The sequence below is a fragment of the Vombatus ursinus genome, unplaced genomic scaffold (genome assembly GCF_900497805.2).
Source record: "Vombatus ursinus unplaced genomic scaffold, bare-nosed wombat genome assembly UNPS02009062.1, whole genome shotgun sequence".
Classification (NCBI taxonomy): Eukaryota; Metazoa; Chordata; class Mammalia; order Diprotodontia; family Vombatidae; genus Vombatus; species Vombatus ursinus.
Genome location: NW_020948840.1, coordinates 1,475,762 through 1,499,460, shown reverse-complemented (window position 1 = coordinate 1,499,460; position 23,699 = coordinate 1,475,762). Strand labels below are relative to the sequence as shown.

The following is a 23,699-nucleotide window of genomic DNA, read 5'->3' as shown; positions in this document are numbered from 1 at the left end:
GTGTTGTCTTCCTCCATTAGAATACAAGCTCTTTGAGGGCAGGGACTGACTTTCTTTTTGCTTCTATTTGCTTGCTATTCGTATACCCAGTGCTTAGCATAGTTCCTGGCATACTAGTAAGTGCTTAGGAAATGCTTATTTACTGAATATTAAGGTGAAAATGTATTTCCTAACTATTGTCTAAAAGTTTAATGAGGTACTTCAGGAGATGACAGGCTCACCATCGTTGGAGGTTTTCAAATGGATTTTGGATGACCTTTGGTCATACCCATTGAGGTATGGGTTGGACTAGAACAGAGCTTCTTAACCTGGGGTCCATAGATTTCAGAGATGTCAATCTGGATGCAGAAAATATATATCTATTTTCATCAGCTTCTAGAAACTAAAATTTAGTAATTCCTCCCATTATGATTTTTTTTTTAAACTGAGTTATCTTTAGCCTTTACCAGACTGCCAAAGGGAACCAGAATGCCAAAAGGGTTAAGATCTCTAGACTATAATGCCCTTGAAATCCCTTACATCTTTGAAATTCTGTTTAATACTCTTGAGAAGAGTAATGCCTCAAGGATTCATACCTTTGCAGGGTTAGTTATGAAGTAGTTGAAAGCAAGACCTTATGGAAATGGGAGGCAGGATTAGTACTAGCTGGCCAGGTTTTACAAGGGGAGAGAAGAACATGGGAAGGGGTTAGGATGGTGCCAGGTATAAACTTTCCAATTCTTCTGAGGGATGGCTCTATCCATAGATTCCTCTAAGACAGTCCAGGTTATTTGGGGCTGACGGCCTTGAAGGCCACCTAAAGAGTTTGTGCTTAAAAAAAAAAAGCCATTCCCAGAGTACTTGCCTCTGGAGACTGTCAAATCATGTACTCTGTTAGCGACCTTGCTTTTTGGTACTCTTCCAGTGTCATAAACAATAGAAAAGAACCCTGGAAGTGCAGGTAATATAATTTAATGAAAGAAAACAAAAAACTTTTCTTGGAGTTAGAAGACTTAGATTCTAGTGCCGGCATAGCTATTAACTCACTGGATGACTTTGGGCAAGTACCTTCCAAAGTACTACGTCTGACTGTGTGACTCAGTCTGTACCTACAATCTTCAATCTTTTTAATGGGAAGAGGAAAATGTGTTTCCATTTTCTATTCTAGGGGGCTAAGATTGGTCATGGCTGTTCATCTGAGTTTATCTGCCTTTTAGTGTTATTTTAATTTATATTATTGTGATCATTATCTGTAATTTCACATCTGTAGTAATGAACAGATCAGGAATCACTCTGCTTGCCTCTCAGGAGGAGGCAAAATAAGACTAAAGCTTGGAACAGAGAAGCCCTCTCTTTAATCTGGATTTTCTTAACCTTTTTGTATCACAGAGACTTTGGTCAATCTGGTGAAGTCTATAGACCCCCTCTCCAAATGTTATTTTTTTAATCATAATGGAAGAAAATGCTAAATTTCATTTAGAGGTTAGTGAAAATGAAGATGTGATTTTTCCCATTTAAGTTCATGTACCCCCTGAAATTCCAGATTAAGAATCCTTACTTTAAATACAATGGTTCCACAGCTGTGAAAACTCACAGGACTTAAATAGGACTGTCATTAGCAGGGAGATTGTGGGGCTACAGAACACCCACTCTGAATATTCTGTTATCCTATGCCATCTCTCTGCTTAATTAAAGTATTTTAATGACACAGTCTGTATATATATTTCCTTTTCTGCTAAGATGAACCTCCCCATATGACAATTATCACAATGTTGTGAAAACTATCCACAGTTGGCTCTTAATAGTTTTCCATTTCCAATTGAAAAATGAAAATGTTTCTGGGGAAAATGCAAATGGATCAGGCTCGTCAACCACATTTCATGCCAGGCAGGCATTTTGCAAAGAAAAAGAAGTCAAACATTGATTGGAAAAAAGAGGTTTCATTAACATCAGCACTTGGGAGTTGGCTTTTGTTTCTGGTTCCAACACTGACTGGCTAACCCTGGATCACTACTCCCCAGTTTTTCTTCCTCCGAGGGGAATTAGTTAACTCCTTCCCTCATCAGGCCTAAATTGCTTTCTCTGTCAAATGAAGGGGTGAGATTACATTGGAGTTCTTAATCTGGAGACTGGGGATAGATTTTAGGAAGTTCTGTGAATGTAAATGGCAAGAAACATTTTTATTTCAATATAATTGATTTTCTTTCTGATCTTATGTACTTTATTCTATGTACTGAAAAATGTTATTCTGAGTAGAGTTTCCTAGCTTTCACCAGACTGCCAAATGAGTCCCTGACACAAAAAATTTTGAGAATCTCTGAGTTGGATGAATTTAAAGTCCCTTCCAGTGCTAGTGTTCCATGTTCTATGAATAAAGAGTCCTTCAAGCTCTAAGATAACTATGTTTAAGATTCCTTCGATTTATGACATTCTTTTTCTAAAGTCTCTTCTGACTCTGATATAGCCTCTCCAGCTATTACATTCTATGATCTCTGTTTAAGGAGCCCATACAAGGCTAAGATTCTATATTCTCTACCTTCTAGCTCTGACATTCCAGGATTCCATGATTATCACCAACGTAAAACTTCCCATGAGGCTCTTGATGAAAGTCATGATATTTTAGAGGTCCCAAAGACTACCCATCTCAACCATGCAGGCATACATGCCACAAACAACAAAACATCTCTGAAGAAGGAAAACAATAGTTTTTATTGATTCATCAGGAATAAACAGCAGAGACAGTATGAGATAGTAGAAAGAGCTTACGCAGGAATATCTGGCTTCTACTCCTCATTCTTAAGCTGACTTGTTGATGACCTTGTTGGACAGGTCACATCACTTGCCTGTTTTCTCATCTATTAAAAGAGAGGATTGAAATGAACACTCTCTGACACTTCTCCAGTTCTAATATTTTTTGCTAATTCTCTTTGTCTCAATTTCATTCATATTTGAGATTTTGTGTTCAGAGACCCAAATATTGAGGAGAATGGGATCTCAATCTCTTTGCAGAATCTTAGAGCTAGAAGAAGTTTGGGAAACCATCTGGTCTAATCCATACTTGAAAAAGAATCCCTTCTGTAACACCTAACATGCAATTATTCAGCCTTTTCTTGAATACTGCCAATGAGGAAGAATGTACTATCTCCTGAGGCCACCCATCCCATTTATGGATAGCTCTAATTGTTAGGAATTTTTTTCCTTTAAGCCTACATCTGCCTCTCTGGTACTTCTACCCATTATTTGCCCTCTAATGCTAAGTGAAACAAGCTTAGTCCCTCTTTCAAATGGTAGTTTTTCAAATACTTGAAGTTAGCTTAGTATACGTCATCTTCCTGCAGTACACGGGTCTCCTCAGACATCAGAGATAGCTGGCTTAGAAAGTGATAAATCAGGCATGGTTTTCACTTTCTCTGGTGGGATTGGGGAAGGCGGAGGAGGCACTGCTGCTGACTTCATTCTCAAAATTAGGACCAGGCAGAAAAGATCAGGGGCCTCAGAATTTCAATTAGAAGGGATCTCCTCAGAGTTAATCTAGTCCTGTGAAGTGATACTCAAACAGAAATGGGGGACACATTGACTCAGTTTTAAAATATAATGTTCTCTATGTTTTTTTATTGTATTTTATTAGGTTGTTAAATCTTACCAATTACATTTTAATCTGGTTTGGGCTGGGTGTTTGACATCTCTGATCTACTCCAAACTGTATCCAACAGTTTAGTTTTTCCCCAAGTCTCCTCTTTTCCAGGCTAAATAGCTCAAATTCTTCCTATTGATCCTTCTATGGCAATGGTCTCCATTTCTCTCACTATCCTCATTGCCCTCCTCTAGACACTATCCAATCTATGTACTTCCCAAAATGTGGCATCCAGAACTGAACATAGTACTCTAGGTATAGCTCCCCTTGCAGGGCATCCAAAGAAAGAACTATATCTGACATACTGGTATTCCAGCCTTGGGTACCTAGGTGATGCATCTGATCTGAAGCATTGCAAATTCCACAGGAATAGCACCTCGTTAATTTTGAATTTTGGAACCTCCATGGAAGTCTATCTACATTTCTATTATGTCTAGGCAGCTAGATGGTGCAGTGGATAGAACACTAGACCTGGAGTCAGAAAGAACTGAGTTCAAATTTGGCCTCAAACATTGACCACCTGTGTGTCCCTGGGCAAATCTTTTAACCTCTGTTTGCCTGAGTTTCCTAATCTTTAAAATGGGGATCATAATAACACCTACATCTCAGGGTTTCTGGGAGGAGCAAATGAGATAATATTTGTAAATTGCTTAGCACATTAATGAATGTTTAATTAATTAATTTAATTAGCAGTTAATGAATGTTTGTTGCCTTCTACTTTCTACTATCTTTGCTTATCTTTTGCTTAACTCTTTGCTTGACTCCAGAGGTAAAAGTCTCTCCATTCTGAGATAATGTTTACTGGACTGGGGTTAGTTTATCTGTGGCTCAAACTGGCATAACTACAGCAACTTTCTATGAATCACAGTTTTCTCTAGAGCTACCTGTGTTCTTTTTTGTTATGTCTTTCATGGTTTTCTCAGATCTTTGCAGGTCTGGGTCATAGCCATTCATAACATCTTTGGGAACCAGGTCAAAGTACTTCTTATAAATTACTTTATTCTTTGATTACCTATGATTTGAATAACTCTTGGAGATGATCCAGTCTAACCTTCTTATTTTACAGAGGAGGAAACTGGAGCCAAAGGAGATTAAGTGATTTGCACAAGATCACACAGTTATAAGTAGCAGAGGCAGATAGGTGGTGCAGTAGATAGAGTGCTGTGCCTGGAGTCAGAAAGATTCATCTTTCTGAGTTCAAATTCGACCTCAGACATTTATTAGGTATGTGACCCTGGGTGAGTCACTTAGCTCTGTTTGCCTCAGTTTCCTCATTTATAGAATGAACTAGAGAAAGAAAAGGCAAATAGCTCCAGTACCTTAGTCAAGAAAACCCCAAATGGGGCAATGAAGAGTGGGAAATGACTGAAAAACAACTGAACAACAACAACTTTTGACTAAATTCTGTTATGTCTTCTATGCCATCATCAAAGGTTTACACTCTCTGGGAACAGCTTGAGTTTGGTAACATGTAAAAGGCAATTTCCAGAGAAAGACACTATTTAGGGGAAGATTTTTTTTCCCTATTAAGAACATTGTCCCAAATAGCCCAATATTAGCCACAGCTGCCAAAGTGGTGGGAAGTAAACACCCGTTCTTAGGCTACATGATTACTATGTTTGGATTTCTTGTGATAGCAAAACACTGGACTCTGGGAAGGTCAACTTGACCTTTTCCATCAGCTGGGGGCAGCTTTGAAACTGTCCCTTCTGTAGGCATTCAGCGATAGGGGCAAGAGGGTGGGGGCAAGCATTGCTTCCACCAATGGAAGAGGAAGTCATAAAGTCAGTAGAGTCTGAGAGGCAACTAAAAAGAGAATGCTAGAGCTGGAAGAGACCTTAAATAGCATCTAGTCTAACTCAATCCTCCTACCCCTCCTTATTTTACAAATGAGGGAACTGAGGACCAGAGCAGGGAACTGACTAGCTCAATGCCACTCAGATAGTGAGGAGTGGAGCCAAGATTTGAACACAGGTCTATGATCTTTTCTACCTGAATCTAGTAATCATTTTATTCCATTAAAAAAAGTTATAGAATGTTAGATTTGCAAGGGATCTAAATGGCCTCTGAGCTCAACTTTTACTTCCCAGAATTTCCTCACAAGAAAACTGGCAAGATATGCTCCAGCCTCTGCTTAAAGATTGATTTGCAGGCACTGAGTTGGGTTTCTTCACAGACTTCAAAAACCACTCAGGTTAATTAGCTTTCTGGAAGTTTCAAGTTATCCAGTATATCATAATCAAAGGGCCAGGCTGAGATTTGCTCTGGAAGTGATTGCAAGGACCAAGGAGACAAATGGGGATTCTGGGGCAGAGACATTTTACTCTAAACTGTGGGATTCAACAACTTGGCTCTGGAACTTTTGCTCTTTCAAGGAGAGGACTGGCACCAGTTTGGATGGGAACGTCCAGCACCCCAGCTTAGCAGGATATTATGGTCTATGGCATTTCAGAGAGGGGACAGTTCTCTCCTGTATCTTCCCATCTCGTTTCAACAGCCTCCAGGAGCACCAGGTTTGACAACAGCTCAAAGAGAAGACAGGCGAGCAGGTTCCTAAGACCAGCAGCTCTGCAATGGATGATACTAAATAGGAAGGCAGTGAAGATACATCCTGTTCTTATTTTATTACTCCTAACTCTATCTTTGGCTCATTTGTTTTCTCACTCTCTTCCTCTTGTTCTTTTCCTCCTCTTTCTTCTCTTCACTCTCCTCTCATTCTCGTCTTTATGCTATTCTTCATTCTCTCCCTCCTTATTTTCCTCCTCATTCTCTCTCCTTCCTATTTGGTTCATCATTCTCCTCTTCATACTTCTCCCTCTCCATTCTTTTCCCCTAATATTAATCCTACCCTTTCTTCTCTCCTTCCTCACCTTATTCTTTCTCACTTTCCTTTTCTTCTTCTTCTCCCTTCTAAACAAGACCAGAAATCAAGTTGCTTCTTTCCTCATTGTTAGAGGTTTAACGTTCCCTGATCCTTTGTACTTTCTCCTAATACTTTTAGGTCATTGCTTATTTTCCACATCAACAGATATTAACAATGCAAGTACTCTATTATATGAAGTTCTTTGAAAAAAATTTTTTAACATGTTGGCCTTAAAAAGGTTGGGGACCACTTTGTTTTTCAGTCATGTCCAACTCTTTGAGACCCCATTTGAGGTTTTCTTGGCAAAAAATACTGAGGTGGTTTGTCATTCCTTCTCCAGCTCATTTTACGGATGAGGAAACTGAGTCAAACAGGGTTAGGTGATTTGCTCAGGATCAAACACCTAATAAGTGTCAGAGGCTGGATTTGAACTCAGGTCTTCCTGTCTCCAGGCCCTGTATTCTACCTACAGCATTACCTAGCTGCCCTGGGAACCTCTGGCTTAGGGTAAATCAAGGCCATGGTTCCAAATCACAAGTAGTTAACAAAAGACCTGGAGAACAGGACCAAAGAGCATGGGTTATAAGTTGTGTCCTAGGTACATTGTTTCTTCAAGCTCAACTGAGAAGGCCGTTTGAGTTCCCCAGCATGGCATAAGACATACCTCCTATTCAGTTTTAGGGGCCAAGTTCTAGTAACCATTATTTGACCAATGTGATGATGATGGTGATGATGATGATGAAGATAATGGCAAGGTGATTGACATTTCCATCCAGAATCAGGATGGTCATAAGGTCATGTTATTAACCTTGAGCAGGAATTCCAACTACATCATCTAGGATAATTTAATGCCCTCTCAGGTTAAGGAGAACTCATTATGCTCACCCCATTCCCCTTGGAAACTATTCTAATTGTTAAGAGACTTTTCCTTATGTTAAAGTTAAATTTGTGTCTTTTGCCATTTCCAATCACGGCTCCTATTATTGCCCTCTCAAGACATGTAGAACAATCTTAATTCTTCTTCCACATAATGATAGCCCTTCAGACATTTGAGCACAGTTGTCATGTCTATTTTTTCTTTTCCAGGTTAAACACGCCTGGAAAAGGTATTCTTCAATAAATCTTTATATGGCATGTATTTCTATCCCTCCATCATCCTGATTACCTCCCTCTGGTCTGACTTTCTTCCTAAAAAAGAGGGTTCTTAACTTTTTTTGTGTCATGAGAGACAAGGGAATGGAATAAGCACTTTTATAAAGCCTACTATGTGCCAGGCACTTTGCTAAGTGCATTTTACAAATATCTCTTTTGACCCTCACAACAACCCTGTGAGATAGGTGCATTTTACAGTTGGGAAAACTGAGGCAAACAGCTGTTAAGTGACTTGATCATGGTCATACAGCTATAACTATCTGAAGCCAGATTTGAACTCAGGTCTTCCTGACTCCAGATCTAGTGCTCTATCATTATCCCATCTAGGGCCTACCATCTTCCTCATTTAGGACACTATCTTTCTCTAATGAGGAAAGTTAAAGAGATCATAAAATGTTTTTTAAGCTCTAGAGGGTTAAAGAAGTAGATAAAAGAATGGCTAAGATCTTAGAATAGATGGGAAAATGATAACTGAGGACAGAGAGAAGGCAGAGTTATTAAATTCTTATTTTGCTTCTGTTTTCTCTGACAGGGAGATCCTAGATTCTGAAAAGGACAGAATAAATATAGCTAATGGGGTGTTGATAACCACAATAAATAAGGGGATATTAAGAGAGCACCTGACTCATGATGGAAAATGCTATCCACATCCAGAGAAAGAGCTGATAGAGTCTGAACACAGATCGAAGCATACTATTTTCACCTTTTTTTTGTTTTTTTTTTCCTCTTGTTCTATTTCTTCTTTCACAATGTGACTAATGTGGAAATATGTTTCACATTATTGCACACGTATAACGTATATCAGATTGTTTGCCATCTTGGGGAAGGGGAAAGGGAGGGAAGGAGGAAAATTTGGAACTCAGAATCTTTCAAAAAATGAATGTTGAAAATTGTCTTTACATGTAATTGAAAAAAATAAAATACAATTTTTTTAAAGAGAGCATCTCACTGCCCTTGTTGAATTCAAGTCATCTGGCCCCAGTGTTCTACATCCTTAGGCACTGAAAGAACAGGCAGCTGTGATTACTAAACCATTGTCAATGATTCTTGAAAATGTAGAGAATGGGACAGGTACCACAAAAGTGGGAAAAGGAGCAAATATTGCCTCAATTTTTACCAAAAAAAAGAACAGAAGCTTCAAACTACAGACTATAGACCAGCAAACTTGACTTCAGTTCCTAGCAAAATTCTACTGAGTATGATTAAAAGGATTGTTAGCGAACATTTAGAAAGGGAAACAGTAATCATAGAGTCAACATGTCTTCTTCTAGGACAAATTAGGCTACACTAATATTATTTCCTTTTTCAACAGGGATAATAAACTAGTAGATTAGAGAATACTGTAAATAGAGTCACAAAATCCCAAAAATCACAGAATTTCAGAATTGGAAACTCTTAATGGTCTTCTGGTTTTACTCATACTCCCAAAAGGATGACTATTACAAAATACACAACATATGGTCAACTGGATTTTGCTTGAAGACTTCCAACGGGGACGTGGGTAGGGGAGGGTTTCACTACACCCTTTTGGACAGCTCTAATTGTTAGGAAATTTTTCCTTATGGAAAGCCTAAACTTGACCATTACTCCTCATTCTACTTTCCAAGTCCAAGTAGAACAAGTTGAATGCCTCTTCCACCTGACAGTCTTCTAAGACTTTGAAGACACCTTCCATGTCTCTTTCCTCACTGCCAGTCTTCTCTTCAGCAGTACAAATCTCCCCAGTTCCTTCAACTCGCCCTTGTTCACCACAAACTCAAAGGCCTTTCACTATTCCAGTTTCTTTTAAATTAAGGAATACTCTTCCAAAGCCATATTCCAAGCATGTCTCATCCCACAAAATCTCAGTGATAGATCAAGTTTGCCCCCCGTGTTAAGAGAACTAATTAATCTTGCACGTGTTTATCTTGCACTTCTGTAGAAACATTTGAGGCCACTGCTGATTTCTTGAATTCTGTTTCCTGTCAACTTCTGGGCTTTTCAACTCTTATTCATCTTAGGTTCCTTCTATGCTCTCTGGCTTGGTGAATCTACATAGGCAATTTTCTCCTTTCCCTGTCTTTTTCAGTTTAAAGTTTTTTTGATTAGATTTTCAAGATAGAAAAATATATTCTTCCTAACCCTTGTTAGACACCTTATCCCTGTATATTGCTTTAAATCCCTGCCGTTCCTGTATTTTAAGTTGTGACCTAGGAATTCAAATCTCATTCTCACTATCTTCTTAACCAGCTATTCATTTCCCAAATTTGCCTTTCTTTCAAAAGCCCTTGGCTTCTTTTGGGAGCAGTGATGACATCTACTGTGTCCTTGGGGTTTTCAATTTCTTGCTAAAGATTTCAAAACCTTTAGCAATACTTTCCACATTCTGTTTAGCCATATCATTTGTACCCAGGTGAACCAATGAAAGTGGGTAATAGTCTTCTGTTTGAGAAGTCTTGACCTATATCTTCCTTGACCAGCAATTTAAAGAGTAGAAGAATGTCACATAGAAGAGAAAGGGAAGAAGAGGATTTCTGTTATGTTTTGTATATATTCCAGTCAATCTGTCAGCCACTGAGCATTTATTAAGTGCCTACTATGTGCCAGGCACTGTGCTAAACACTGGAGATATAAAGAAAGGCAAAAGACAATCCTTGCCCTTAAGGAGTTTACAATCTAATGGGGGAGACAACATGTGAACAGCTATGTATTGTTTAGTAACTTCAGTCATGAAACATCTTGGGAACCATTTTGCTCTTCAGCTATGTCCAATTCTTTCTGACCACATTTGAGGTTTTCTTGGCAAAGATACTAGAGTGGTTTGCCATTTCCTTCTCTAGATCATTTTAAAGATGAGGAAACTGAGGCAAACTGGGCTAAGTAACTTGCCCAATGTCACACAGCTAAGAAGTGTCTGAGGCGAGATTTAAACTCAGGAAGATGAGTCTTCCTGACTCTAAGGCCAGCACTCTATCCACTGTGCCGTCTAGCTGCCCCCTAAATAGTTATGTGCAAACAAGCTGAAAACAGTAAATTAGAGACAATCAACAGAGGGCAGACATTTGAATTCAGAGGGTCTGGAAAAAGCTTCTTGTTAAAGATGGTATTTTAGCTGGAATTTGAAAGAAATTAGGGAATCCAGGAGAACATATGTGAATATGTATGTGTATATATATGTATATATACAATATGAATATGTGTACATGTGTGTGGCAAGGCAGGTATTTGTTAGATTTACTTGATAAATATGGCAACTGTGACCCACAGAAATCAAGTGATTTATCTAAAATCACACAGCTACTGTGAATCAGGTCAGGGAAGAACCATAGGGCTATAGGAGAGAGACAGAGAGAGAGAGAGAGAGAGAGAGAATATTAAGTGCTAATTATATGCCAAGCATAGTGCTATACTGCTTAATGGTAGGATACAATCACAAGAAACTTACATTCTAATAAGAGAAGATAACATAAAGAAAGAGAGATGCAAAGAGGGGTGGTGGTAGTGACATGGAGCAGATCTGGAAGTAATATAGAGGCTTGGGTCCCTAAAAGATGGTGCAAAGATAACAAGATAATACAAAAGCTCACCTATTAGAGCTGAGGGACTATAGCTGTATCAGTAGGTACAGGCTGACATTATATGAAACATAGAATCAATTTCCTGTTGATTTGTGATGTTAGAGCTGTTTTACCACACATACACAGACAAAATCACTCCACATATAATGTCAATAATGCTTAATCCCACTACTTACTTCAAGGGGATGTTCCACCTTATTCAAATGCATCTAAATGCATTCATTAGAGCCACTAAGCATGGTGAAATTTTCTTTAATATACTGTCGTGCTGACATTGTAGAAAAATTCCCTAGGAAGTATATATAACATTGAGGACTATGTTAAAAGTTCCATAATTATGAACTTGAATTAGGAGAGGGATGGAATAAAGTAACAATACTCGATTTAAAATGCATCAGAGAGGTGCAGGGTATTTGCAGAGCTTTGTGCAATAGGCCTCAGAAATAATGAAATAAATAAAATAAAGTTCAGTTTGAAATACAAGATAGGTATGTAGGCATATACATGCCATACAAGCTCATTTACATGCACACATATGTGCGTGTGCATACACACACACACATACTATAGGCAGCTATAATAGTAGCCAGTAAATGTTAGATGAAAGGATGATAAAGGCTATGACAAAGAGGACAGAGAGATGACCATTGCCTAGCAGAATGAGGAAAGGCTTTCTGGGGGAGATGAGACTACATCTGGCCCTTAAAGGGGAAAAGAGAAGGGAATAAGAATTAAGTTTCTATTACATGCCCAGGGTTATCTCATTTAATTTTTCACAACAATCCTGGGAGGTGGGTGCTACTATTACCCTCATTTTCCAGTTGACAAGACAGAGGCAGACAGAGATTAAGTGACTTGCCTAGGGTCACACAGCCAGTAAATATCTGATGCTGGATTCCTGACTCCAGACCCAGCATTCCATCCACCACCCCACTTAGCTTCCCTGAATCAGGAGTGAATTTTAAATAAGTGAAGGAGTAAGAGTGGGTATTCTAGCTCACAGCCTGGACAGAGAGGCCTTGAGGAAGGAATTGTGATTACTGGCTTGTAAGGAGAGTAAGGGGAGATAGGGATGGAGAAGCAAGCTGGAGCCACATTTGGGAAGGCCCTAACCAAGGCCTCCTCTGTAAAATGAGAAAGTTGGATTTGATGATTCCCCAAGGTGTTTTCTGGTTCTCTGTGGCTCGATGGCCATTTCAGAGTAGTCTGGTGATTGCCTAGTTTCACCACTTGCTACCTTGAAAGCCCAGGTTCTGTTGAAATTAGCACTAAATTGTGTGTGTGTGTATGTGTGTGTGTGTGTGTATGTGTGTGTGTAAGTATAAGTTTTTTCAGTCTTGATTTTTTTTTTTTTTTAGAGTTTCACAAACTTCTTTTCCCAGGAGTATAAGGAAGCTTTAAGGAAGGAAGTCAAGGGGCCATAGGTTTTATCAAAGGGAAGGATCTGGATTCAGGAAGACCTGAACTCAAACCCAGCCTCAGAAAATGCCTAGCTGTGTGACTCTGGGCAAGTCACCTAACCTCTGTCTGCCTTAGTTTCTTCATCTGTAAAATGGAAAAAAAGAATAGCACCTTCCTTCCTGGGTTGCTATGAAGATAAAATGAGATAATATTTGTAAAGTGCTTTGGAAACCTTAAAATACTTTGTAAATATTAGCTCTTGGTATTTTCCTTATTCTTATTCTTATTTTACATATGAGGAGACTGAGGCTTAGAGAGGTAAAGTAACTTTGCAGAATCACACAATTTATTGGTGGGAGAGGCAGAAAGAAATCGAATCTAGGCCTTCTAAGTCCAAGTCTAGTGCATTTCAACCAAACCATAGTGAATGCCTTGCCCTTTGGCTAGCTGACAAAAGACTGGAGCCAGTTAGCAAATGCTTATTGTTTTCAAAGTGATTTTCCACCCTCACCTCTCCCCTGAGAGAACCTTGAATGGAAATATTTGAGGGAAACACATCTGCAAAGCTCCAGCAAATAGCGGGGTGTGTGCACAACAACGCACACAGCCAGGCTGCCCTGAGCAATTGTTCAGGACAGGAAATTTGTCCTCAGCACCCTGAGCTCCTCCTGCTCCTAGGAAATAATCTGAAATCAGTCACTGGGCCCTTCAGTGTTAGTATCAGTTCCTGGACTCCCCCTCCCAGAGACACATGTAATCACAGACATTCATTCAATTGGCATTTCTTAGTGTGGGCAAATCCTATGACAGTCACTGGGTGGGTGGTGGGGTAGAAATAAAAATAAATTAGATTCAATCCATATACTTGAGGACTTTATAATCTAGTTTGGAGAATAAGACAGGGACATAGATAACTAGAACACAAGGTAACATGATATTAATAGAAAGAACACTGGATTTGAGTGATGATACCTAATTTGAGGTCCTGGCTATTATCAATCCGTCAGTCAATCAACCAGTAAGCACTCATTAATCACTTCCTATGTGCGGGCACTGGGCTAGGTACTAGAGACATAAAGACAAAAGTGTCCTTGAACTCGAATTGCTTACACAAAACTCTCATTAACAAGGAAGAATGATTGTTAGAGTGGAAATGAGAACTCTGATGGGAAGGGACTGCTACATCTCAGAGTTTGCGATGAAGGAGAGGAAATCTGGAGATAGTCTGAAATGCACTCTAGATTTTTGGAAAGTGGATTTCCAAGGGCTCAGACAAAAAGATAAGTAGGATCCCATGCTTCAGAGGGAGTCAGCCCGGGATAGATGAGAGAATGAAATTCTGAAGGCATCAGGGGAAAAAATTCCTTTGAGGAGAGAAAATGGGATTTGTTTGAAAAGACCAATGTGAACCCATAGAGAAGAGGGGGCAGGAAGCAAGTATTTATTAAGTACCTAATATGTGCCAGTAACTGTGCTAGGCAACTCATTTGAACCCACCAGCTTAGGTGTTCTACAAACATATAGAATGCTGAAGAAAGGTTGATTAATAGAGAATGAAGGTGAATGTGGCAAATCCTGTGAAAACAGTGTAAGGAATATTAAAACTCTAAATGAAGAGCAGCTAAGAGAGAAATTAAGGATAACAAAAAAGGTAGTTTGTTTTTTTAAAAGCTATATTGAGAGGGAAAGGATCAAAGAACGGATAGGACCTATGTTTGGGGTGGATGGGACAATAATAACCGACAAGAAAGAGAAGGCAAAGTTCAGTTTTGGTTTCTCAGTCATGTCCAACTCTTCATGACCCCACGGGCTACAGCACACCAGGCCCTCCTATCCTCTCCTGTTTCCCAAAGTCTGTCCAAATTAATGTTTGTTGTTTCCATGACACTATGCATCTCATCTTCCGCCATCCCCTTCTCCTTTTGCCTTCAATCTTTCCCAAGATCAGGATCTTTTCCAGTTCCATTTTTACTTTTTTCTCTGCAAAGAAAGATGAACTTTACACTGGAAATGCTAGAACAAAAATGCCCAAGATAAATAAGGAGATACTAAGAGGGCACTTAGCTGCCCTTGAAGAATTCAAATCACTTGGCCCACATGAAATACAACCTAGGGTCTTGAAAGAACTGGCAGATATTATTTGCTAAACTGCTATCTAGTGGTACTTCAAAGGTTGTAAAAAATAGAAGAGGTGCTACAAGGTTGGAGAAGGACAAATATTGTTCTACTCTTCAAAAAGGGAACAGTTTATAATTTCTAGACCAGTGAACTCAATGGCAATTCCTGGGAAAGCTCTAGGATGGATCATTAAAGAGACATTGGTGAGCAACCGAAATGGGAAGGAAGTAGTGATTACAAAGAGTCAGCAGATCTTCATCAGGGACTGGTCATGTCGAATGAACCTCATTTCCTTTTGTGACAGGATTACTAAACCAGCAGATGAGGGAAATGCTGCAGATACAGATTGCCTAGATTGTAGCAAAGCTTTGGATGAAGTAACTCATCTTATTCTTGTGCAGAAGACAGCTTCAGAACGGGTTGAATTGGCGGGCTCAAAGAGTAGTAATTAATGATTCGGTGTCAAAGCAGCAGTGGACTGTCCCAGGGAGCTGGACTATTTAACTTTTTTGCCAATGACTTGGACAAAGGCATGGATGATATGCTTATTGAGTTTGCAGATGACACACATATGGGAGGGATGGCTAATGCACTGGATAACAGAGTGAGAATGCAAAAGGATTTTAACAAATTAACAAGGGCCTTGAGGTCACATATGGCCCTCTAGGTCCTCAAGTGTGGCCCTTTGCTTGGATTCAGGTTAAGCACCACACTTGAGGAACTAAAGGGCCACATGTGGCCTCAAGGCCTCAGGTTTCCCACAACTGGATTAGAACATTGGGCTTAATCTAATAAGATGAAATCTGATAAGGGATAAATATTAAGCCTTGTACCCGAGCACACACAAAAATAAAATTTATAATATAACTGGGGGGAGAATATATAGAAAGTAGTTGTTCTAAAAATGATCTGGGAGTTTTAGTGGATTCCAAACTCAATATGTGTCAGCAGTGTGATGTGGGAGCCAAAAAGACTAATTTGATCATAGGCTGCATTAAAAGCCTGGAATGCTCAGCCTCCTTGTGTCAGCCCATGGATTCCTTCAAGACTCAGTCCAATTACCACCCCTATAGGGGGCCCTTCCTGGTTATTTCCTCCTTTACCTCTGAGATTACATTCCGTTCACACTGTATTGTTGTTATTTAGTCATGTCCCACTCTTCATGACCTCATTTGGGGTTTTCTTGGCAAAGATACTAGAGTGCTTTGCCTTCTCCAGCTCATTTTACAGATGAGGAAACTGAGGCAAACATGGTAAAGTGACTTGTTAGTAAGCGTCTGAGATGGCATTTGAACTCAGGTCTTCCTGAGTTCCAGGCCCAGAGTTCTATCCACTGAACCGCCTAGCTGCCAGTATGGTAAGTAGTATTCTGAATTGTTGCAGGAGTGTGGAGGTCCTGGGTTCACATTATATAGCTAACAGGAATAGGGAGGTATTAGTCCCACTGTACCCTGCTCTCACCAGACTTTATCTGGAGTATTATATTCAGTTCTGGGCTCCATGATTTAAAAAGACTGTTCATAAACTGGAGAATGTCCAAAAGGGGACAGCCAACACGGTAAAGAGCCTTGAGTCCATGGCATGTGAGTATTAGTTGAAATAACTGAGGAGGTTTAGCCCAGAAAAGAGAAGCAGCCCAAGGAACATGATAGCTGTCTTTGGGTGTTTGAAGGGTTGTCTTGCGGAAAAGGGTTTAAATTTATTCTGTTTGGCCCAAGAGGGCAGAACAAGGGGCAATTTAGTGGATGTTGTAAAAAGACAAATTTAGGTTTGATGCCAGAAAAACTGTCTAAAAATAGAATTGGCCACCTCAGGACAAACTCCCTCTCCTGGGACGGAGTGTGCCTTGATGCCTGTCTTTATGGCAATCAGGCTTCTTTACTAGAATTTCATTAAAACAGGTTTGCCACTTGACTTCTGGTCAATCAGAGGTGTCCACCATGGAGAGGTTCCTGGCTGAGCCAAACTGTTTTCAGTGGCAGGAAATTGTTGGGGTATATTTCCTGTCTGAGGCTGGCCTCTGGTTTGGGTGGGATGTTCTGTTAGACACTCATGCAGAGGAGAGAAGAGGCCTGGCCTGTCTTGGAGACATTCCTCCCCACCCTTTCCTTAAAGGTCTTCAATCAGATGCTGTATGCCCACTTGTAAGTTATGTTGTAGAGGAGATTCCTTTCACGTATAAGTTTGACCAGACACCTGCCAAGGTCCCACTCTACTCTCAAATTCTGTAATTCTGTGATGTACATATGCAGGTTTATACAAAGTAGATACAAGATGATTGGGGGCGAGGGTGGGAGTGGGAAGACACTAGGATCTGAGGGAACTAGGATCTGAGAATCTCACAATTTGCTAAACAGCATATGATTACAAAATGTGACAAGGATGGAAGTTATCATCTGGCAAATGAAGCCGGTCCAAGAACAGTTTCCACAGACCCATATATAATGTAGAATTCATTCAGAAAAAGCCTATGTAGCAATCAATCCATCAACAAGTATTTACTAAGCACTTACTATATGCCAGGCCCTGTACTAAACGCTGGGAATACAAAAGAAATGCAAAACCAGGCCCTGCTCTCTGGGAGTTTCCCTTCTAATAGGGGGGAGGATGATAATAACAAGCATCATTTGTATGACTTCCCTTTGACATCTAGCCTATTAAATCTTCATTTATTGGCAGAACCTGGCAGAAAGCAGAGAAAGGCTGAGCGAGACAGGACGGAATCAAAGTCAATAAAATCTCTACGAGGATGAGAAGGGGAAGGCAGGCCTTCTTATCAATTCTTGTCAGACCAAAACAAATCACTGACTGGGCTGGACAGCTTTTATCAATATAAAGGACTTGTGACTTCTGTCAAGAGTTCAAAACATTCATCTTGCTTAACCTTCAAGGAAGGAAAAAAAAAAAAACCCAGGAAAGCTGTTTCTGCTGCCAAAGACAAATTCTCTCTCCTGGGATGGTGAGTGCCTGATGCCTGTCTCTGTAGCAATCAGCTGTCATTACCACTGACCAAGATTTCATTAAAACAGGTCAGTCAGAGGTGTTCACCATGGAGTGGTTCCTGGCTGAGCCAAATTGCTTTCAGTGGCAGGAAATTTGGGGGTATATTGACCCTCTGAGGCTGGCCTCTGATTTGGATGGGATGTTCTGTTAGTCACACATGCTGAGAAGAAAGTGATGTGATTATGATGGAATATTATTGTATGATAAGAAATGATGGGCAGGATGCTCTCAGAAAAACGTGGAAAGACTTGCATGAGTTGATGCAAAGTGAAATGTACGGTGCACAAAGTAACAGCAACATTATAAGATGATCAGCCATGAATGACTTAGCTATTCTTAGCAGTACAATGATCCAAGACAACTCTGAAGGACTTATGATGAAAAATGCTATCCATCATGGTGTCTGAAAACAGATTGAAGCATACTTTTTTTTTACTTTAGTTATTTTTCTTGAGTTTTTTTCTTGTCTATGTTTTCTTTCACAACATGACTATTACGAATAAGTTTTGCATGACTACGCATGTGTAACCTATATGGAATTGCTTGCCTTCTCAATGGGGAGGGAGGAAGGGAAAGAATTTTGAATTCAAAGTTTTTAAAATGAATGTTAAAAACTGTTTTTATATGTAAGTGGGGAAAAAATACAATACTAAATAAAAGCTAAAAAAAAAATACACCTGGCCTATATCTGAGGCAATCCTGGTAAATGTTAGAAAAATGGAGGACCCAACCTGTAGAGCTGTTCTAAGCCTCTCTCTGTTTGTCCGCTGCCTTCTCTGGAGCTGCCTTCTCACTGGCAGGAATGCTCCCTCTCTTCAGGTCAGCCTCTTGGCTTCATACACACACACACACACACACACACACACACACACACACACACACACTTCTGAGATTACCTTCCATTTACTTTGTATCTATCCAATATGTGTGATTTTTTTCTCATATTGTTCCTCCTACACTTCCCATTCACCCTATTAGTATGGGAACCCTTTTTTGTATCCTCAGCACTTAACATGGTACCTGGCACATGGGAAGAACTTAATAAATGCTTTTTGATTGACTTATTGTTTACTACCCTGAGATCAAATGGGATGAGATTCACGTTTTGGCTTCCAGCTGGAATTTGATAACTTGAGTTGTCAGCTTAAGGTTGATCCCACTCCCTCACGAATACCCCCCAATTTCTGACATCCAAAACAACTGTCTTCTTGGCTGCTGTCTGAATTTCCACCATTTGGACTCGATTCCGTTGGCAAAAGGTTAACATCTCCTTGTCAAAATGCCCAATTCCTGGGAGGGTTCACACTTTAAGCAATCAGTCATTGACACTGGGAATAAATATAGTGGGAATAAAGCTTGTCAGAGTAGATGAGTACAAGGGAGAAAACAGGAGGGCACTGGGTACTTCAGGTAGGTTGAGGAGGACCCACCAAAGGGGGAAAGGGAAAATGCCATAAGGCAAAAGAAAATTTTTAATGGGAAATCTAGTTAACAGGGGCAAAGCAATAGAGTTAGAAAGAGCACTAGACTCTCTGCCTTTTGTCTTCTCTACCACCTGCCTATGCTGGCCTACCATCATATACCTTCTGTCAGTCACCTTGTGCCAGTGAGTGGCAAATGGATAGCCAAGAAACTATGGCCTTGAAACAGATTTCCAGCAACAAGTGCTTTGAGGGAGTTTAGAATGTATATGAACATGAGAGTGGAACTAAAATGCAAAATGAAATGTAGAATCTACTTCCTACCAAAGGCAGAAACTGGAAAATGTCCTGTGCTTTATTGGCTAACTGTTTTAACTTGCACAGAATAAAATTTTATCACAAAAGCTGGTTATCACAAAACTGCAACAGAACACAGCCTCATTGTTGTTGCACCAGACACCAGTCCATGCAGCTGCAATATTAAAGGAGAAGGTGACAACTGGCACTTTGATATTGGTGCTGGTTTTTACAGGAATGCCGCTGAAGAACCTTGGAAAACCAACTATAGGATGTGTTCTTATATAACAGATGAGTTGCCCAAGCTGATAAATGCCAATTTTCCAGCTGACCCACAGCTGATATCTTTTTTTGGCCATTCTATGGGAGGCCATGGAGCTCTGAGTTGTGCTTTGAAGAATCCTGGAAAATACAAATTTGTGTCAGCATTCTCTCTAATCTGCAATCCAATGCTCTGATCTTTGTGGGGAAAGGCCTCAGTGGATATTTAGAATCAGATCAAAGTACGTGGGAGGCATATGATGCTACTCATCTTGTGACGTCTTATCCAGATTCTCAGTTGGACATTTTAATTGATCAAGGCAAAGACGACCAGTTCCTTAAAGATAGGCAATTGCTTCCTGACAACTTTATAGTTGCCTGTGTGGAATGGAAAATTCCAGTTGTTTTTAGATTGCAAGGGGCACATGATCATAACTACTACTTCATTGCAACTTTTGTTAATGATCATATCAGAAATCATGCAAAATACTTGAATGTATAAAGCTTCATATACAGGTAATTTCAAAATTATAAAAGTTATCATGTAAGCTGAACTTTAAAAAGATAGAATTATAACATGAACAATTACTGCCTGTGAACATTCACTTCTAATTTTTATCAAAGTCTGACCACTTTCTGAATAAATATATAAAATCAAGCAATATGATTCCTTTTTGTTCTCCATAAGTACTCTGATAGAAGACATGTCATAACCTAGGAGTAGTCTGAAATCCTGGTAAAATTAAGTTTAAAGGATCACAGAATATGCAAATGGTCACAGTTGACTGTAAAGAATATGGTGATTCAGACGTACTTGGGGACATAACAATACATTGTTATTGGGTGTATCAGTTCTTAGAGAACTAAATTATGGAATTGTATCTCAGCAAATGAATAAAGAGACAATGCAGAGAGAGAGACAGACAGACAGAGACAGACAGAGAGACAAAGAGAGAGAGAGAGACAGACAGACAGACAGACAGACAGACAGACAGAGAGAGAGAACTCTCACTGGATTTGTAGTTATAGACCTCAAATTAAAAATCCCAGTTTTGCTGTTTGTTACCTATATAACACTGGTCGATTCCTGTTTTCTCCCCTGTACTCATCTACACTGACATCCTTTATTCTCACCATAAATGACTGATAGCTTAAAGTGTGAACCCTCCTAGTTCCCCTGCCATTGTTGTTCAGGACGTCAGTTGTGTCCACTCTTAGTGGCCCCATGGATCAACTGTCCATGGGGATTTCTTGGCAAAGATACTGGAGTGGTTTGCCATTTCCTTTTCTAATTGGCAGGAGTTAAGTGACTTGCCCAGGATCACACAGCTAGTAAGCGTCTGGGTCAGATTTGAACTTTGGTCTTTCTGACTGTAGGCTCAGTGCTCTATCCACTGTGCCACCTAGCTTAATCCTACCCTGGTTTGCTTACTCTTCCACTAAAAAAAGAGGGTTAGATTAAGTGGTCCCTACATATTGGCATAACCACATAGTCAGGGCATTTGGGGGGTGGAACAGAAAAGCAGTATCTGCTGTCATTAACCCTAATGTAGTCTTTGAGGCTGCCTACAGGCAACAAATGAAAACAAAGGGAGAGTTAACTTCTGGGGGTAGTAACTGAGTTGATAGCAGGAATAAGATATATGAGTAAGGCTGTTTTATGGCAGAATAATTTTCTAGGAAGTTTGGTGACCTGGTTGTCTTTCCCTATGTGTTTGTGTTCATGTTTCTATGTTTTGTGTCCCCAGGGAAACCTTGTGCACTGTTCTGTCAGTGCTGTGAACTGCCTGAAGTCTGGGCCCCAGAGAACAGGCAAGGGTTTTGGGCTGTGATGACAAGTTGTCACAGAATCAGAGAAAAATAAATGCATCCTTGACAATTCCTTCTCAGCTCTTCCCTACTCTCTAGGGTGTGCCAGGGTCAAAGATCATGGTACCCAGACAACCCTTGAGATTCAGTGATCCTGTGAAACTGGCTATAGCAGGGTGTAGGCTGGAGAAAAATGAGGAAATGGGGTCACATGGGTTAATGGGGCTTATGAGACCTTGACAAGAAGGCTTAGCAATGATTGAGCAACAAGGTTTTCAGCCCCTGTTTTAAATTCTTTCAACTTTCGACATCATGAGGAAAGATGTATATTCTAAAACATAAAATGACCTGGAAAGGAGGAACCACATAATGTAGCCGCCCCTCCCTTTGGCAGGGTCTTTACCTCCAGTTACCACTTTCTCTCTGCTTGGTGAGGGCTGTCACCATTGTCCTACTTAGTAAACTCACTGGTGTTCAAGGTGACACCCCCGCCCCCTTTAATCATCAGTAGCAAGAAGAGAATCTCATCTGGGCCTTTGCTTTCCTAAATGACCTACTGATAGGCCACTCAAGGCTGCCTCCTGGAGCTCTGGGATTGACCTAATTGCTCAGAGTCTGTGAAAGACTTTCAGAGCTTTTTGAGTGGTTTTTTTTTTCTTTCTTTCCATTTTAAGGTGAATTGGAATAGGTGTGGAAAGTGCTGGTTCAGCATTTTCCTAGGTGGATGGATGGGCTGCTACTCTTTGGGTATGGCCAATTAAGGAGTGTCCTGGAGTTCCCAGCAGGGCATTGGGCCCTTCTGGAAACATGCAGGAGAAAGGGTCCATCTGTCAAGGAAACTTGACCTGACTCCTCCCTATCTTCCCAGTCTTATTTCAAAGTGTTACTCTTCACATAGTCTTCCTTCCAGTCAGTCTGTCCCTACTGGCTATTTTTCTGACATAGATTGCTTCTCTCACCTCTGTAGCTTTGTAGAAGTGGTGTTCCAGGTTTGGAATATACTCTCTCCTTATCTTTGAATTATAGTATCTTTTAGTTTCCTTCAAAGCATACCTCAGGTACCACTTCCTAAATAAGGTTTTTGCTTAATCTCCATTATTAGCACTCCTTACCAAAATGACTTTGCATTACTTTGTGTATCTTTTTCATTTACTTACTGTACATATTAAGAGGCAGCTAGATAGTTTGGTGGATAGAGTGCTGGGCCTGGAATCAGGAAGACCTGAGTTCAAACTGGGCCTCAGAAATTTACTAGCTGGGTGATCTTGGGCAAGTCATTAAACTCTGCTTTAATCCACTGTAGAAGGAAATGGCAAACTCCAGTATCTTTGCCAAGAAAACTCCATGGACAATACGATCCATGGGGTCATGATGAGTCAGACATGCAACAAATTGTACATATTATATCCCCCAGATAGAATGTAAACTTTTTGAAGATGGGCATACCATTTCATATTTGTCTTTGTACCCCCAGAGCCTTACTTGATGGTTTTACATAGCAGGCACTAAATAAATCTTTATTGAATTGAAATGTTTGTTGAAGGCCCTAGACATTATGTATGCCTACTCTCTGAAGAAAGGTGCTTTCTCCCCTGATGGAAATAGGGAGTAAACTCATCTGGTACCATTCAGATAGGAAACATGAAGCTGGATCTGACCATAAAGTCCAGCATTACTCACTTCCCCAATTCTTTGTTTAGGTTCTAGAGCTTAGATTCTCAGAAAAAAAAGTTATAAAAAGTTATGCCTTGACCTTGACTGGCATAGTCACTCATACCACACCACACCCCCCTACACACACACACACACACACACACACACACACACACACACACACACATACCCCTCCCTGGCACCACACCATAGTGACAACACACAGAGAAGAGATTGGGAAGCTAAGGACCAAACAATGGGCCCCCAGCCTCAACCTGTCCTTGCTCCTGTACTTAACCCACTAATGTTCAGTACTCATTACCCTATCACCACATCCAGACAGGCTATCTAAGTCACACCAACCCTCTTTCCCTTAACTGGACTCCTTGAAGAGGCAGTGGGGTGCCGTAGAAGAAGTGTTGGATTTGTAAGCTGTGTCATCTTGGCCAAGTCACGTACCTTCCCTACTTTTTAGTTTCTTCATTAATAAAAACTATAAAAAATAGCAAATTAAAAGAATAATAAAATAATACTCATAGCAGCTTCACCTC

General features: G+C 40.1%; 1 pseudogene; it reads left to right on the top strand.

Moving 5' to 3' along the window:
- The first annotated feature begins 19,342 nt into the window (after window positions 1-19,342).
- Window positions 19,343-20,188, top strand: LOC114034610 (annotated as a pseudogene).
- The last annotated feature ends 3,511 nt before the right edge of the window (window positions 20,189-23,699 follow it).